Source organism: Pinus tabuliformis, chromosome 5_2 (assembly GCF_031772625.1).
Source record: "Pinus tabuliformis cultivar Carrire ecotype Pingquan chromosome 5_2, CPIR1, whole genome shotgun sequence".
In the NCBI taxonomy this organism is placed as follows: Eukaryota; Viridiplantae; Streptophyta; class Pinopsida; order Pinales; family Pinaceae; genus Pinus; species Pinus tabuliformis.
In genome coordinates, this window is record NC_142306.1 from 782796000 (window position 1) to 782816505 (window position 20506).

General features: G+C 35.5%; 1 pseudogene; it reads left to right on the forward strand.

Moving 5' to 3' along the window:
• Window positions 1-6171: 6171 nt before the first annotated feature.
• Window positions 6172-18273, forward strand: LOC149161610 (serine/threonine-protein kinase VIK pseudogene; annotated as a pseudogene).
• Window positions 18274-20506: the final 2233 nt, after the last annotated feature.

Here is a 20506-nt window from a genome sequence, read left to right on the forward strand (position 1 = left end):
CTAATGGATACTAATACAGATCTAGAGAACTGTAAAACTATCAGTTAGCAATCAATGTTGAACTAATAAGCAAAATAACATTACAGACGAATGTCGATTTAACCTGGAAACACATAAGTATATAAACTGTAAAGCAGATGCCTATCAGTTTTTTGCTAGAAATAAATAAATAAATGGTACGAATTGTAAACATATTCATATAGAAATACATATGTCTAAATATCAGACCTCCGTCATACACAGGAATTTCCTTAAATTGTATAAAGCAGTCAACTCGACAAATCCTTCCCCATGCTTTCGGTTAATTAAATGATTTATTTACAATTCTTTACATACCTAGGGTTTGAGCCACAGACAAGTTTGTAAAGAACCCATCAATAGCCATGTACCCTAGTTTCTTAAAACTAAACCATGAATTCTAATCATACTGATCACAAATATGTACATAAAGCACTTTAAACAAAAATGAATGCCATAGCCTGCACAACGACTAAGAAGAAAATCATGCACAACAAATAACCCTTAGTAATCAACCAAATCCCAAAGCTCGGTAACTGGTTATACAAAAATGAGGGTTTACATAAATAAACACCAAAAATTCATTAATAAGTTTGATATAAATATATTTCGTCGAATCTGTTCCAGTCGAAAAACATTTCACAAAATTACAATAATTTATGTCATATGCTCAGCAAAGAATTGAACTATATTAATTTTTGGCAGCTATTATGAGTAGAAATAAGCCCAAAACCTTAATTAATATTACAATTCATAGTCTATAACTCATCTTGTCTGAAGCCGCAACATCAAACGAATTACAACTCTTGAAACCATTTGTCTCATAAAGTGATTCTCTAAACCAAGGCACAATAAACGAGTTTTCCAACACACCTAGAAGGAGTAGGAAGAAGTGGAGATTAGCACTAGAATCATCCTCAACAATGCACAAACTAAATGAAGGTTTTGAACTAAACCCTAAGGTAATACCAGCACAACAAGAAACCATGAGAAAAATACCACCTATGTAATAACTTGACAGCAACATCAACCACGAAATGTAAGTAGGCTCACCTATATGTGAGCTGGGAAGCCATTCAAGCGACGACCAGACCAATATGGAATTGGACCACCTCAGCGAGAAAAGAATTGGAAAATAATTGCAAGAAGACTCAACAACATTATCACAGTGGAACAAATGTTACCTTGGAACATTGAAGCAATGACCCTTTCTTCAAGACCACTAAGGACCAGGTCACGCTCTCCATTGTTGCCCAAAATGCCAATAACCCGTTAAACAACTCCAAAACTATCATAACCCAACCTCAGTGGAAGAAACAAGGCATAACAACATAATACAAGCCGAATGGGGACGAGGATGGCACCTGGAGTCTCAGAGATGAATTGGCCAAAGAGTTTCATAAGTTATTCATGATAGAGAAGAGCACTGAAGCAAAGAATAACCAAACAAATTATCCCTTCCACCAAAAGAGTCACAAAACCCTTCAACCAGGCTTGAATAATCAAGACCGTCAATCGACGTCGATCAGACAACAGACACACAACCATCCCAACCTTGGGATCCTTCCATGGTAAGTTAGGTAAGGGAATTAACACCATTGCAGGTGGCAAGGACGAGCACGCGTAATCCAGGTAGGAGGACACCTCGAGACTCTGCAACTTTAATGGAAGGCAACCTACCTGAGGACGATGAAGGAGTGCGGGAACAATACCAACAATGGTGGAATGTACCACATAGGCTGCCATCATGGTGATCCCTTTCCAACTCCGCAGCTCCAACTCTAACCCAAATCACAAACGTTAACCCAATTCATTACCACAACAATCATACAAGTCCACATTATGATGGACCAAGGGGTGGACAATGCATTAGTATTATAATGATTAATGATTGTTAGATTAACATTTTTTTTTTTTTATATATAGATATATACATAGATAGGATGTTACAAATGGTATCAGAGCCCAGGCTCACATAGTGAGTCCTCTAGGTTGTTCTAACAATAAATTAGGTTATGATGTTCCTATATATATATGAAGAAAAATAAACTGAGTTTTCATTAATTGTGAACACAAAAGGGGAATTAGCATCAAGGATAAAATGCATTAGACACCCAGATCGTCGGGCCAACTAGAGGTGCCTTATGTAGAGGCCAACCCAGAATTATGGGTGCAATTGGGAGAAGAATCGAGATAGTACAACAGCTTCAAGTAGAAATGATGAACCTCAAAATGGATAATGAATGATTAAGAAAGGAGTAGGAGAAGATTCTTAAAAGTTTGTTAGAACGGTAAAATCAGAGAGGACTAGATCCCAGTACAGAAAATAGAGAAAATATCCCAACTGCTCATAATGAGGAAGAACATGCAGAATCCGTAGAAGGTCACAAGCAAGAAGATGAAGAGCGTTCAAATAATGTTTTTGACCAAAGAAAACCGAAAAGACCAAAGATAGAATTACAAGGGGAGCTCAAAGAAATCATACCCTCATTGTTCAAAGGAGAGTCAAAAGAAGCAACAGAAGCTTGGCTGATAGACATGGTTAAATACTTCCAGATTTATGAGTATGCTGAAAACCTTAAAGCAAGGCTGGCAGTTTACCAATTATGAGGAAAAGCCACCCTCTGGTGGGAAGAAATTAAAACCTTAAGGAAGATTGATGAAGAACAAGTAACATGGAAAGAATTTCATAAACACTTTAAAGATAAATATTTAACAGAATGTTATTATGACGAAAAAGAAAAAGAGTTCCATGAATTAAGACTTGGAACCTTGACCATGGATGAATATGTAGCACACTTTACTTCCCTGTTGCGATATGTCCCATATATGCAAGAAGAAAAACCAAAGATCCAACGGTTTATTAGCAGTTTGCCCAACTTCATGAAGGAAAAATTAGAATTCGACTAACCCAGAACCATGGATGATGCAGTACAGAAGGCTTGCATCTATTATCAATAGATGAAGCAGAAAAATGAGGGATCTAAAGGAGTTGCTACCAAGAAAATGAGTAATTTTCCACCAAACAGACATCAGAAAACCATGCATGGAAGAAACCATCAGTAAAGGACTTTTGGAAAGTTTACAAGAAACCCACCCAGAACTCAGGCATTCACTGAGAATAGGCAACTTGGAGGAATTAGTAGAACCATTACTGAATAGCTAGAAAAACCACCACTACAATGTTGGGGATGCATTGAAGCACATTATTACAAAAACTTCTCGCAGAAAGCTCGAACTAAGCAACTTTCTAACATGCAAGAAGCCTCTACAGTAAGGGATATTGCAAGGAGCATGCGCAGGATTAATGCAGGTTTGGATGATCATCAGGTGGAATATCAACCCACCATGATTGAATGTGAAGGTATGATTGGTGGTCAATCTGTTTTAGTTTTATTTGATCCAGGCGCTAGTGTGAGTTACATTAGTCCTAAAGTGGTAGAAAGATGTCAACTACAAAGCAGTAAATACAAAGAGTCATGGCTAGTTTAACTAGCTACTGGTACGAAAAGAAAGGTGTTAGCCAAAACAAAAAACTGCCCTATAATAGTTCTAGGAAAACCTATCCAGGTCAACCTAAATACTCTTCCCCTAAGCTCATATCATGTATTAATAAGGATGGATTGGTTACAAGGTTTTTGGTCCCTGGTAGATTGCAAAGAAAATTCCATAAGTTATCTTAACAAGTGAGGACAGCAGAAGGAAATTCAAGGAATTAAGAAAAATATCAAGTTGTGCCTTATTAGAGCCAATCAACTCAGAAAGTGTATAAGAAAAGGGTGTTATATTTATGTTGTTCGGCTAGGTTACAACAATGATAAAAATAAAATGACCTCTTTAGAGAATATTCCAATACTCCAGGATTTCTTAAACGTATTCCCTAAATCTATTCCAGGATTACCGCTAAGGCGAGTCATTGATTTTACAATTGATCTAATGCTTGGAGTAGCTCCTGTTTCAAAAACCCCTTATCGTATGAGTGTTCCAGAATTGACTGAACTTAAAATGCAGCTGCAGGATCTGTTAGCTAAAGGATGCATATGCCCAACTGTGTCTCCTTTGGGAGCCCTGGTGCTATTTGTATGCAAAAACGATGGAACCCTACGATTGTGCATTGACTATCGTCAGCTGAATAAGCTTACCATAAAGAACAAAATACCCACTACCTCACATTGATGACCTATTTGACCAAGTATAAGGAGCTAGCATGTTCTCGAAAATCAATGTAAGGTCCGGATACCACCAAATCAAAATAAAGGATGAAGACATCTATAAAATCGCATTCTGAACTCGTTACAAATATTACAAGTTCGTGGTACTACCTTTTGGCTTTACCAATGCATGAGCCACGTTCATCAGCCTAATGCACAGTATTTTCCATCCCTTTCTCAAAAAGTTTTTATTGACTTTTATCGACAATATACTAATCTACTCTAAAGACCAAGTGGAACATAAGTAGCACTTGAGAATGGTAATGCAGATTCTACGACAAAACCAATTGTATGCAAAGTTCAGCAAATGCGATTTCTACAAAGATCAAATCCAATACCTAGGCCATGTTATATCAGCAGAAGGGATAGCAGTGGATCCAAAGAAAATAAAAACTATTATGGAATGGACTGCACCGAAAAACGTGGCTGACATAAGATCCTTCTTAGGCTTGGCAGGGTATTACCGTTGATTTATAAAGGAATTTTTAAAAATTTCCTTCCCAATGACTTCACTTTAGAAAAAGGGATGAGCTTTCCACTGGACATCAGAATGCCAAAAAGTTTTTGAGCAGCTAAAACAACTACTTACAATCACTCTGGTGCTAAAGGTAGCAGATCCGGAAAAAGGCTTTGTAGTATCTACCGATGGAAGTAAAGAAGGCATCGATGGAGTACTAACTCAGGAAGGAAAACTCATTGCTTATGAGTCACGAAAGCTAAAGAATTATGAACAGTGCTACTCTGCCTATGATTTGGAGTTGATCATGGTAGTGCATGCACTAAAGATGTGGCGGCACTACATTATGAGAATTTTTTTTTTGTTGTTAACTAACCATAGTAGTTTGACTAATTTCATTAATCAATCTAATTTAAATGCATGCCAGGCCAGATGGACCACATTCCTGATTGAATTTGATTTTGACTTGAAACACATCAAAGGAAAAGAAAACTGAGTAGTTGATGCTTTAAGCAGAAAATTACATTGCCTCTATGAATTACATTTCAGTCATGCACAACCTAACCTACTAGGGGTTATCTGAGAAGCTTACCTCAAGGATCTGGAATACGCACTCTTATGGCAGGAAGCTTTAGAATCCCAAGAAAGAGGAAAGCAATGTGAGTATGCAATTAATTCAGATAAAATGTTAACATTCAAAAATCAAATTTACATTCCTAACCAGATTTCCATGAAGCAAATGTTATTAGATGAGTTTCATAGGAAACCTTATGTTTCCCACCCAGGATACCATAAATTGTATTCTGCCATTAAGGAAATTTGTTTCTGGCCCAGTTTACAAAAAGATGGCGCTGAATATTTATCCAAGTGCTTAGAGTGTCAATTGGTGAAAGCAGAACATCAGCATCCTGCAGGTCTGTTGCAACTGTTACCCATTCCAAAATGGAAATGGGAGACCATAACCCTAGATTTGTTTACGAGGTTACCTCATACCAGAAAGCAACACGACTCAATCATGGTGGTCATAGACAAGCTGAGAAATACTGCTCATTTCACCCCTGTAAATCCACCTATAAAATGGTAGAGATAGCAAACATATTTATGAGAGAAATCTTCCACCTACATGGGATACCCGAGGTGGTGATCTCTGATAGGGATGTAAAATTTACATCCTCTTTCTGGAAAACTCTCATTGCAGGACTAGGTACCCAAATCCATTTTAGTATTGCTTAGCAACCACAGATAGATGGTCAGAAAGAGCGAGTAAATCAAGTTCTGGAAGATATGTTTCACATGTTTGTAAGGCAACAACCACACAAATTTGAGAATTACCTCCACTTGGTAGAATTCACCTACAATAGCGGGCATCATGAATCTTTGGGTATGAGTCCCTTCAAGGTACTTTACGGGAGAAAGTATCGGGTACCCACTAATTGGAATAGTCTAGAAAATAAATTAGCATTGGGTCTCGACATGCTAGCGGAAATGGAGGCTACCGTTAAGAAGGTTCACCAGAACTTAAAGGCGGCACGGGATAGGAAAAAAGTGTATGTAGACAAGAAGAGAACTCATAAAGAATTGCAGTCAGGTGATCAAGTGTATCTAAAGGTGAAACCTCGGAAGAGCACCTTGTAGTGGAAAGGTTGTGCAAAATTGGCACCACGATACTGTGGGCCTTTCCAAATTTTGGATCGGATTGGGCCTGTGGCATATAAACTAGCACTACCAGGCCACATCCGAGTACACATCTTTCATGTGTCCTTGTTAAAAAAACATATTTATGACCCTCAACATATTATTAACTGGGAGAGTATTCAGGTAATGATAAATAGAAAGCAATATGATTAAAAGATTGTTGTTTTGAAATGTTCTGACAACATAATATGAATGTGTAGGTAGAACTTGAGGGAGAATTTCTGGCAGAGCCTCTTCGTTTCCTTGATCGGAGAGAAACCACCTTGCGGAGGTGAGCCATCATCCTAGTTAAAGTGGAGTGGAATAACTTTATCCTGTATGAGGCTACCTAGGAAGAAGAGGAGGTCATGCAAAAATCTTATCCTGCACTGTTTATGTAGAGAAAGAACACCAGGGATGGTGTTCCTCTCGAGGGGAGGGAGCTGTAACATATAGTGAGACATCATGAATTATTTTTACCAAGTTTAATTTCATTTATGTTATTTAACTATTAAAACTATTGGGCTTAAAATAGCTAGAACAAATACTGTTAATTATTATTTAAAACACTTTTGACCATATTATTAAACAATCAAAGAAACAATTGAACAAACCTTTGATAATAGTTACAATTGCACCTTCACCCTTTTTCCTTAAAGTGAAAAGAGGGAAGAACCCTGGGGGTTGGAAGAGAAGCACTGTGTTTCATTTTTCCTTGAGCTAGCAAACATAACTAGTGGGAAAGAAAGTTGAGGTAACAAGCTGTGAGGTATGGGACTGGAGGTTGGACAAAGCCCTAATGCCCAACGTACCTAGTTGTTTCTTATTGGCAGAAGTGGAAGGGCTCAGAGGATGAACCTCGACCTAATTGCCAGTTTCGAGGCTGGATGGTAAGATCTTCCGATTATTTAATATATACGTAACGAAATACAAATAAGTGATACTAACATGGATATAATTATCAGTAGAATAGTTTGAATGTTTGTTGTAAATTGAAATAACATAGTAATGGTGAATGATCTGTTTACTGTAAGTAAATAGTTTGGAAATCGTTTAGCATTGATAATGACCATTCACTAATTTAGGAGTAGAATAGTAAGGAAAATAGACGATGCATGCTTTCCTAATGGATACCAATACACATCTATAGAAATGTACAACTGTGAGTTAATAATTAAAGTTGAAGTAATAAGGAAAATAGCATTACAAAAGAATGTCGATTTAACTGGAAACACATAAGTATATAAGTTGTAAAGCAGATGCCTATACGTTTTATGCTAGAAATAAATAAATAAATGATACGAATTGTAAACACATTCATATAGCAATATATATGTCTAAATATTAGACCTCTATCATACACAAGAATTTCCTTAAATTGTAGAAAGAAGTCAACTCAGCAAACCCTTCCCCATGCTTCTAGTTAATTAAACTATTTCTTTACAGTTCTTTACATACCTAGGGTTTGAGCCATGGACGAGTTCGTAAAGAACCCATCCATAGCCATGTACCCCAGTTTCTTAAAACTAAACCATGAATTCTAATCATACTAATCACACATATGTACATAAAGCAATCTAAACAAAATGAATGCCATAGCCTGCACAATGACTAAAAAGAAAATCATGCACAACAAGGAACCCTTGGTAACCAACCAAATCCCAAAGCTTGGCAACTGATTATACAACAATAAGGGTTTACATAAATAAACACCAAAAATTCATTAATAAGTCTGATATAATTATATTCCATCAAATCCAGTCCAATCGAAAAACATTTTACAAAATTGCTATCAGTTTTCTGATAAGGTCAATAGAGAATTGAACTATATTAATTATGGGTGGCTAGTATGAGCAGAAATAAACCCAAAACCTTAATTAATATTACAATTCATAGTCTAGAACTCATCTTCACCAAAGCTGCAACATCAAACAAATTAGAAATCTTGAAACTGTCTGTCTCAGAGAGTGATTCTTTGAACCAAGGCACAATAAACAAGTTTTCCAACACACCTGGAAGGAGTAGGAAGAAGTGGAGATTAGCACTGGAATTGTCCTCAACAATGCATAAAGTAAACGAGGGTTTCGAACCAAACCCTGAGGTAATACCTGCACAACAAGCAACAATAAACAAAAGACCACTCTGTAATAACTCGACAACAACATCAACCACAAAATGTAAGTAGGCTTAGTAGTATGTGAGCTAGGAAGCCATTGAAATGGCGACCAAACATGTATGGAACCAGACCACCTCAACGAGGAAAGAATTGGAAAATAATTGCAAGAAGACTCAATGACATTATCACAGTGGAAGAGATGTTACCTCGGAATGTCGGAGTAATGTTCCTTTCTTCAAGACCACTAAGTACCAAGTCAGGCTTTCCATTACTACCCAATATGCTAGTAACTCATTAAACAACTCTAGAACTATAATAACCCAACCTCAGTGGAAGAAACAAGGCATAACAACATAATACGAGAAGAATGGGGATGAGGATGTCACTTGGAGTCTCAGAGGCGAATTGACTGAAGAGTTTCATAAGTTCTTCCTGACACAGCAAAGCGCTGAAGCAAAGACTAACCAAATGAATTATTCCTTCTACAAAATAGTCAATAAACCCTTCAGCCAGGCTTGAACAATCAAGACCGTCAATCCACGCTGATCGGACGACAAACAGATAGCCAGCCCAACCTCGGGATCCTTCCACGATAAGTTAGGTAAGGGCATTAACACCATCACAGGTGGAAAGGACGAGCACGCGTAATCCAGGTAGGAGGACACCTCGGGACTTTGCGACTTTAATGGAAGGTAGCCTACTCGAGGACGATGGAGTGCGGGAACAATACTGGTAGTGATGGAATGTACTGCGTAGGCTGCCAGCGTGGTGATCCCTTTCTGACTTCGCAGCTCCAACACTAACCCAAATCACAAACGTTAACCCAATTCATTACCACAACAATCATACAAGTCCATGTTATGATGGACCAAGGGGTAGACAAGGCATTAGTATTATAATGATTAATGCTTGTTAAATTAACAAAATAATATATATATATATATATATATATATATATATATATATATATATATATATATACATGGGTAGGATGTTACATAGAGTGAAAAGAGATAGAGTTAAGATGGATAAAATTAACTATAAAGTTCATTTTATTCATTTATTATCACTGGGGACTCTAGAAATACATTTTCTCATTGACCACTATTAGTTTAGCATTGTCCAATGCAACTTATAATTCTTAACTTCAAAAATTAAATATTTATTTTTCAATATTATTAAAAAAGTTTATTTTTCAAATAGTTGAGGAGACTATATCTTGAAAATATCTTTATTGAAGCCTTTTCAATTACTTCCCACCATAATTTAAGCAAATCTTCACATAAAAAATGGATTAAATAAGATAATTACTTCTCACCATTATTTAGTAGTGATTACTACCCACCAAAATTTATGTAAGTCTATGTGTTTCACCAACCAATTAATTTATCCTCCTCACATCCTAGTTTATTATTTTTTCCAAAAAAATTTATAGGGTTCCATTTTTCTACTAACTGTTATTAATTTAGGAAACATTGACCAATATACATTATAATTTTTTTACATTCTTTTCCATAACATAAACTAAAGTACCCTGCAACACTTGTTAACTTATATTTTTACTCACTTATTAATTTACTTTATTTAAAGATAATAAATTAATAAAAACATAAACATAATTATTAAAATAAGATAAAATTCAAAATAATAAAACTATTTAATTGAAAATTTTAATCGCTATTTTTTGAAATAAATAAAAATATTTAAAAATTTACATGAAAAGTTATCCCAAAATTTTAATCATCTCATCAAATTCATTTTCGTAATTTTATTAACCTTTTAATAATAATATTTAATTTAATTAAAACTTTAAATTTTAATCAAAATATATAAAAAATTTATATTAAAAATTATTCATTTTATTAAATTTTTTTCTTTAATAAAATAAAAAAATTTAAATATTAATTATTTATTAATTAATATTTTCTATAATGCCCGATGAAGGTGTGCGAAAGAAAGGTGTATAGAGGGAATATATACATACCTATGAACATTGATTATTAATTCATTAATATATAATGTGTGAAAAAGGTACAAAACATTGCAAAAGAAAAATTTTATTCCTTGCGAAGTACACCCATTTTCTCAAATAACACTTCTTCATCACATTAAATTTAATAACTCAGAACTGCTAATTAATTGTTGATCAATATGCGAAAGGATGTGTGACTTAGAAATGTGCATACAAGGAATGTATGTGGATATACAAACATTGTAAATGAAAGTTTCTATTCAGTGTTTTATTAGGCTAATAAATGTGAAATGACAAATGTATTTAGTATTCGAGAAGCTCAAATAAAACGAGCTAGATATTACAGTGGAGACATTGTGCGAAAATGTAAGTAGATATATGAAACACTGTAGAAAAAATATAACGAGCTCGAGGAGACATTACAGTGGAGACATTGTGCGAAAGTGTATGCTTAAATATGAAACATTGCAGAAGAAATATTATGATCCATGCTCTGCACACCTGTTCTCACAGAAAACAATCATTCCTCACAGATTAATAAACCAAAATTGCTAATTAATTGATTAATATGTAATGTTATGCTAGAGAGAGATATGTGGTAGGAGAGTTCAAAGGAGGGCAAGTTTATGTTCCTTGTTCATGTCACCCATTATCCCACACAATAGGCTCAAGACACCTGTTCTCCCACAATGCGCTCATTCCTCGTAGATTAATAAACCAAAATTGCTAATTAATTTATTAATATGTAATGTTATGCTAGAGAGAGGTGGGTGGTAGGAAGGTTCAAAGGGGGGAAGGTTTATGTTCCTTGTTCCAGTCACCCATTATCCCACACAACACTTCTTCCTCATGCACATTACAAAAACACTTCATTTAATATTAGATAATAATTATTTAATTGTCAAATTTCAAATCACAAATGCACTTAGTATTCGATAAGATCAACTAAAAAGAACCCGACATACTAATAGGAACAATTAACCATCTACCCTTACTTTTCACCCTTTAGACACTGAAACTTTTCATGCCCAAAATTGAATAGCGCAAAAACCACTAATTAATATATTAACATGTAGTGTGTGGAAATGTATGTGTAAATACATAACGTTGTAGTGGAAAGTATTATTTGGAGGATTTGTTGTTTCTTTTTTTGATACGGTTTCTTCACACATCGATATCAAATAAAACATGAATGGTTAATATATAGTTTTCTATGAGATGGAGTACTTTGATACAGTGCCTTCACATATCGATATAAAAAAAAACATGAATTGTTAATATATAGTTTCATGTGAGATAGGGATATGCAGAAGAAGTATACAGAGGTATGGGAACATTAAGGGAATTTTGTATTTTGGTTAATTTATACCACACTTTTTCTTTATAAACATTACATTTTTTTATTTAATATTGGATAATAAATATTTAATTCACAAATATGACATTACAAATGCAATAGTATTTGGAAAACGTGAATACCAAAATTTGTTATTTTTACTTTGATATAGTTTTTAAACAATTAAATCTTTCGAAAACCACATATCAAATCATCGAGAAAGCAACTTTGCCACAACTTCATTGCATCCCAATATAAAATAAAAAGAGCCCACATCAACATAACTTGATGTACATGGAAACCAAACTTTTATTCCCCAAATTTTTCATATGATAGTGTGGTCAAAAAATGAAGTACTTGTGGAGAGACATTGAGATTACAGTGTCCCTTCAAGGAGCATTTCACAAGGCTTTCAAAGTATTTACATGCAAAGCATACAAAGTCCTTAAACAATGGAAGCTAAGCCCCTACACAAACATGAAATCAGTGTTTGGAAAGAAACACTTATGAGATTAGCTTATTGTTATTTTGACGGGCATGTATAGGTGCTTTGGACTGTGAGCACAACCCACCGAAAATCCCAGTGTTTTACGATTTTAGCAATCCAAAAAAATTTGATACATTGAGGGTTAATTTTGAATTTTGAGTCGAGCATGTAGGGAAGCTGTGACTGATAACATGTTGCATGTTTGGAGCAAGTAACTGAGATGTACGTAGCAGAACGTTTGCGTAACTATTTTCCACATACATTTTCTCTTGCATTCTTTGTTTGTGTCACCATTTCACACATTCATTTCTTCTTGCAATACTACCAATGTTGTACTAATCGTTATCGAGATAATATCGGTGCGAGGAAAAAATAGGAAAAAGTCGTAATAATCAAGAAAAAATTGGAAATAATCAGGAAAAATTTGTTTGGTATAAAAATATTCATTTTTTTCTCAATTTTTTTAATATCTAAACCATCTACAACATAAAATAAATACATTGACACATAAATATGATAAAAGAACTAATATATAGGATGTTTAATATCATTTCTAGTGCTAAAATCACACATAACAGTGAATCATGTCCTAAGTAGTAAGTCCTGACTACTGAGTCCCAACTCAGCCTCAAAATATCAACAAAAAATATAATAATATATCTCATGAGTCATAATGTCATATACAATAAAATGAACAAAATAACTAAAGTCTAATACTATTGATTTCCTCTGCCCCTCTTGCGAGAAAATGCCACAGCTTTCCCTTTCCCTCTACATGTATATGTTGGTGTTGGTGGAGTTGGCAGTGGAGTTTGCTGTGCTCTAGAAGTTGAAGAACTAGAAGTAGGAGATATAGGTGGTAGACCACATCCTCTACTGCTGGCAGGGGTAGCCCAGGCAGGTGGTGTCACCTCCTCCTCCTGTTGCTCCAACTCCTCCTCCTCCTCCTCCTCCTCCTCCCCCTCCACTACATCCTGCACTAACCAATCATCAGCAGACTCCATGAGAGGCCTCTCGGCCTCAACCCTCCATGTAGCAGTGGTGTCAATCCCATCCAATGAGATGGCCTCCATATCAGGTGTCCTCTCAAGTTGCCTCACCCACAATCGAAGATTGTAGTAGACGTAGACCATGTCATTAAGTCGTTGGGACTCCAACCTGTACAAAGATCATGAAATAATAATTAATAATTAATATATATATATATATATATATATATATATATATATCGTTTAATGAATTCAAAAATTTATTTGGAAATTTGCAATATTTTAAATGTTTAAGTGTTAACCTGTTGCGCTTCTTGTTGTGTATTTTTTCAAATACACTCCAGTTGTGCTCACATCCCGAGGAGCTACATGTTTGGCTGAGGATTCGAATGGCAAGCTTTTGCAGAAGGGGTACCCTAGCACCATACATTCTCCACCATGCATCTACAACAAAATTACAAATAAAATTTTAAATAAACATAAGAAAAAATGGAATTTGAAGAGACAATGAAATTTGAAACAAAGTTACAAACTAAAAAATACTTGGCATTTTAATCGTCCTATTAGTCACAGCCATGTCAAAGCCAAATGTTCCACCTGCCATCCTATATGTTTCAATTTCTTTAGAGATCTCTATACGTTTTGCTGGAGATCGCACCATCTTTTGGACACAGGATAAGAATCCATCCATGATCTCAGCATCAAATACAAACCCACATGCGTAAGAAAATGCGGGGTTCAAGAAAATCCCAGTAGCATGAATGGGACGATGGAGTGTGTTGTTCCATCGCTCATCAATCACTCCCCATAGAAGGAGTTGTCTCTGAAACCCCTCATCTCCCTTATCATCATAGTAGGCCCGAATGGCTTCTTTGGCCCTATCCATGGCCTCATACAAATAGCCCATTGTGGGCTTCTCACAATCAACTAACCGAAGAACCTTTACCAAAGGTTCAGTAACAGCGCACGCCTCCTTCACTCCTGCCAAGAAGTCTTCCTGATATGAAACTAGTCTGCATACGACGTCTCCCTCTGGTTTGCGGTTCATTGGCAAAGCACGCTACTCCTTTGAAAGAAACATTCTCTTCACATCCCACATAGAATTCAAGAAGGATTGAAGAGATATGAAATTGGTGGCAAACCATGTAATGGTGGGGCACATTAACTCTTTGTTGTTGGTGAATCTTCTCATCATGCTAAGCATAGATGTATGGTTATATATAAATTTTGTAATGCTTTTGGATGACTCAACAATATCTTTGACAAAGGGAATTTTCCCTGTGTCCTCCAACATCAAATCAATATAGTGTGCAGCACAAGGTGTCCAAAATAAAGTAGGATGCCTGTCCATAAGCATCCTGCTAGCAGCAACATAATTTGCAGCATTGTCCATTATGACTTGGACAACATTTTCTGCACCCACCTCCAAAATAAACACATCTAGCAAATCACATAAAGTTCTTGCATCTTTGATTTGTGCAGATGCATCAACAGATTTGATAAACATAGTCCCCTTGGGACAACTAACCAAGAAGTTTATAAGGGTTCTCCCCTTTTGGTTAGTCCAACCATCTGACATAACAGTGCATCCTGTTTGTGCCCATGATGCCCTAAAATCCTCCAATATTTTGGTTCAGTCAAGCTTTTCATTTTGAAGAATCCGGCCTCTGAAATCATGATAAGAAGGGATTTTGTACCCTGGGCCAACAGTTGCAATAGCATCAATAGCAGGTTGGAAAAATGGATTATTCCTTACAATGCTGAAAGGAATATCACTCCAAAGGAAAAATTTTGCCAACAACTTGTCAGCTTGTTCTTTCTCAGTTCTTTTTAGCATTGAACTGATAGATGGCTGTGAACCAAGTGTGGATTGAGGAACAAAAAATGATGAGGTAGCTACCAGATTGGTTGACATTGTAGTAGAACAAGTGCCACTTGATTGTTTAGCTGACTTTTTTAGTTGCCTCTTCACTTCTTCTTTGGCCTCTCTATTCTGGTCTAAAGTTTCCAATGCTTTCATGGCTCTTTGGATGAGTTTAGAATTTGTATTTTTGCAAGGCCCTACATCAAATCCAGGGATTTTTGCAAGGTGATACTTCAATCTATACACCCCCCTGGACATATGGTGCCCACACAACTTGCAAATCAAGTTTAGTCTATCATTCGGAGAATTAGGTTCGCCATATTCCCAGAAAGGATCCAATTTCCTTGGCATGTTTGATTTTGAACTTTGAAGTTGAAAACTTGAATGGTGTTTTGCTGAACCTATGGGAAAATAAGGATTACAATTTAGTACTTACAAGTTACAAACTTACAATTTAGTATTTTACTATTTATATTGTACAAAAATTCAAAAAAAATTACATACAAGTTAAGAAACCCCATTCCAAACCCAACCAAAAAAAACTAAAAAAACAATATATTGGACAAATGTAAAAAACCCCATTCCAAACCCAACCAAAAAAACTAAAAAAATATTACATTGGACAAATGTCAAAAACCCCATTCCAAACCCAACAAAAAACATTGAAAAAAAAACAAAAACAAAGTTCCAAAACAATGAAAACAAAAAACATTGGTACCCATACCGTTTTTATGGAGATGATCGGTCTCCTCCTTAGCACACTTTTTGATTTTCTCCTCCATGCAGTTGATTTAGCTCCAAAATGGCAAAATCTCCAAGCCTCTCCAACACTCCAAGTCTCCACAACCCTCCGTGTGCTCTGCTGTCCAAATGAAATAAAACAAAATTGTGTTTTTCCTTTTAAAATCACGTTGCCCTGACCCCTCACGATTTTTACTGAAAAAATTGGCTTTAAAAAAAAAAAAAATTTCTGAGTAGTAATCGCGATTTTCTCGTTTTGCTGAAAAACTCGCAATTAAACGATAAAATTGCGATTTTAACAACATTGATTACCGCACACTTATTTTCTGCACAATAAAATAGTAGCAGTTTGATATTAAATTAATATATAAGAGTTTTTTTTACATATTCTTGTTCACTTAGAACTTCATCATTTGTGGTATTATTGGGCATGGCATAGCAATGTCAGGCATAACAGTGTCGTAGCACTCACCCATGGATTAAACACATAAAATTAGTCTTTTCTTGTTTTAAAATGATTTCTTGGGCACTAACTGAAAATAAATCACTCCCCACTAGTGAAATTATGTTGCATCATGGTTTGCTCTGCCAATAGAAAATTAAAAATAAGATTTTTGGAAATTAGAAAATTATATTTTAATTTACTTGAAAAAAGAAATATTCAGGATTTTACGGAAACTTTGGTTAAAATTGCAAAAAAAAACACAAACTAATCAAATGTCAATGAAATTCAATTGCAAGGAAAGTGCAATAGTCTAGGGCCAGAAAAATATAGTCATTTTTTGTTGGAATATCTAATTCCTACTTTTCTCTAGTTGTGATTCTCACTAAGTAAAGGAGTATGTTCCTAGTAGTTAGGATCCGTTTCCTAGTTTGGTGTGTGGTTGAGAGATTTCCTCAACCAATGGATTGTGTGTCTAAAATAGTCTCTCTATCTTGAGACAACACCTTGTATATATGTAATTGTATTTGATTAATAATTGGAATCTATATTCTTAGCTTTTAAGTTCGTATCAGAGCCCTGACGGCCTGGCCCCTGGGGGGCTTGGTCGCTCCTGGACTGAGGGAAATAACAGAGTATATTTGTATTGATTTTAGTTTTTTGTTTGTCCATCATAAAGGATTCATAGCTCCATTTGAGATGGTGACCTGAGGAGGAGATTCACCGCACCACGCCACTAGGGGTAGGGAAAGATCCTCGCAAACTTTCTTAGTCCTATGGCATGCTCGTAACAACAATCACAAGGCATTGAAGAAGCTGTTAGAGCAAGATTTGAGCCTCGTAAATGCCAGGATTATGATAACATGACTCATCTTCATGCAGTGGCTCTCTACGGGTGCTTCGAAGCAGCCCAGTGCCTTCTTCACCATAACGCCAATGTTAATGTTCAAGACCACTGGAAGAACTCACCACTTGTAGATGCAGAGGGTGCTAATCAGCAGGCTATGATTGAACTTCTAAAAAAAACATGGTGCAGAATCTTTGGGAAATCATGATAGTTGTCTAGAGGCCAAGCAAGTTGCACCACCCCTACCACAGAAATGTGATTGGGAAATTGACCCCAACGAGCTGGACTTCTCAAATTTTACTCCCATTGGAAAGGGTTCTTTTGGAGAAATTCAAAAGCAAAGTGGCGTGGTACGCCAGTTGCAGTGAAGAGAATTTTACCTGCTCTTTCAGATGATAAAATGGTGGTACAAAACTTCAAAAACGAGGTTGAATTACCAGTGAAGTTGTGGCATCCTAATATTGTCTAGTTTCTTGGTGCAGTTACAAAGAAACCACCTCTAATGCTGATAACTGAGATCCTTCGTGGGGGGGTCCTGCATCAATTACTTAAAGACAAAGGAGCTCTGCCTACAAGGACAGCTGTTAACTTTGCTCTCGATATAGCAAGGGGAATGGCTTATCTCCACAATTGACCAAATGTTATTATTCACTGGGCACTGAAGCCTAGAAATGTATTGATGGTCAACACAAACCATTTGAAGGTTGGAGATTTTGGTCTGAGCAAACTTTTAAAAGTTAAACATGCACATGATAGGTATAGATTGACTGGAGAAACTGGAAGTTATTCTTATATGGCTCAGTTTTTTAAACACAGAACTTATGATGCATTCTTCATTCAAAGAAGAGAACAACTTTGTGTTCGATCTGAAGGAAGAAGCATGATTGTTTGTGCATATTTGAGTAAACATTTTCTTTGGTGAAGCATCTTTTTTGGAATTTAAATTGATATACATATTGAGATTAGCCACCTCAATATGAAGTTATTTTGTCAAAATTGGCTATTCTAACAAATGACAGGTTAAGCATGGAGTTCCCAGATTTAATTGACAAAGAAAGAGATGCCCAAGATGTGAAATCTGCAGCAACAACAATCAAATTGTGGTGGACAGCGATGTGAAAGTGTGATTTTGTTCGTGTTTGTGGAATAGACTCTATTATGTTGTAATGTGAATCACAGTTGTAATGTAAGCAAGTCTAGGATGTTTTATTGTGGTTTTTTTAAACTATGTACTTGGTAACTCCAAAGATTGGAGTGTGTTATAAGCTTTGTAAGGCATGTGTATCCCCATACAGTTCGTGGTAATCTAAAAACCACTAACAGCGCCCTTGGTGGCATGGTTGAGGGTGATCCGTCAAAACCCAGAACATGGTTATGGGTAATCCAACAAAACCCAGGTAAACAATGATGGAAGGGGATTTACAGATACAGGTATAGGTGTGTAGTTATAATGGTTGGAAGAACCATGTATGCGAAGGACATCCTACAAGACTGGTGGTTGCAGTGGTTAGTACCCATGCATTCCGGTGGATGGTTTCTCCTTTAGATGGACATCAACATATTATTTTTTGGTATATTTGACCACAACTAGATTTTGCAAACTAATATCGAGACAGGTACTCATTAAGGGGGAATGTTGGAATATCTAATTCCTACTTGTCTCTATTTGTGATTATCACTAAGTAAAGGAGTCTGTTCCTAGTAGTTAGGATCCATTTCCTAGTTTGGTGTGTGGTTGAGAGATTTCCTCAACCAATAGATTGTGTGTCTAAAATGGTCTCTCTATCTTGAGACAACACCTTGTATATATGTAGTTGTATTTGATTAATAATTGGAATTCTCAGTTTTTAAGTTTTTTGTCATGTAATAGTCATTTTTTCATGTAGTTTCAACTCTTAACTCCGGATCTACTAAGCACAGAGAGGAATCCCATATTTTTTATGCTAAAATACTCAAGATATTCGATCATAGTCACTACCTGGTAGACTAATCAAGATGGATCTAATTTGGTTTAATTATTAATTTTATTTTATTTTTATTTTTTATTTATATGTAATATTGTCTAGTTAAAATGTTTTAATTAGTAATTAGTAATTTTAGTCTTATCTTTTTATCTTTTATTTTATTTTATTTATATTGTTATGTAATTTCACTGAATCAAAATGTTTACATAACATAGCATCATATCACATAATATAGCCATACAATATCTCCTCTATACTAGGCTAGGGAAGGCCTCTTGACATAATCATAATTTATTTTTGTAACTGTTTTTTATTTTACTTACTAACTCATATTTAAAGTGTGCTTTAATTTTGTGATTTTTCTTAGATTTCCTCACTAACTCGTAATTTCTTTATTTCAGTAATCTGACCAAACTATTAACTCATAATTTCTTCATGTTAATACTGCTTTCAAAATATTATTTAAGATAAGAAGTTGTCTTTAATGTGACTTTTTGGACTTTGGGATGCTAGAATCTAGCTAAAAAAATTGAGTTGAAATCTTGATTTGTGTTATTTAAACAGGTTTTTCACTGTATATATGGATTCAACACCCTCAAAAACTCCTATGGCACGAATCTAACTGAAAATTTTGAGTTGAAATCTTGATTTGCGTTATTTAAATGGTTTTTTGAATGTATATATGGATTCAACACCCTATTGACTGTATATATGGATTCAGCACCCTCAAAAACTCCTAAAGCACTTTGATTGTGCTGAAGTTAACTATCAAACTTGTGATTTCAATAAATTCCTTTTAAATTTTGAAAATATTAAATCCAAAAAACCCAAAAAAAACTTCAAAAAATCCTTACTAAAAACAACTTGTTTAAAATAATAAAAATTTGATCAATCAAATCAAACTATGGAAATATTTTTTCCCAATATGATTTATAAAATTAATCTTAATAAAATCACAATTTTCCTTTGACTGGAAAATTTAACCAAATTTTAATGAGTGAGGATGCCGAGCTCCGTATGATGACCGCGTATCCCATGATGACCAACGTGAGGAGGAATGCGTGGTCCAAGGTCAAAGTGGAAACAGGTGTCAGGCCTGCCCCCGTAACTCGAGACCATTTTTCTTCTTGTAAATCCAAGTATTGTAAAGCAGCTCACTACGGGCAACTAATAAATCCCATGCTATTGGGCCATTAATGCATAAGATTTATTGGTTGCCAGTACCTTATGGCTACCATGAGCATGCATGTTGCTTCATGAGCATTCGTTTTCCGATCGCCCCATATTTCCGAGCAGGCGAAAGCCAGAGGGACCCAGTGGAATCTGCAATAGACCCACCCGACTCCCGAGCATGTCTTTTCACCGATTTGAATTTTAAATTTCCCCGC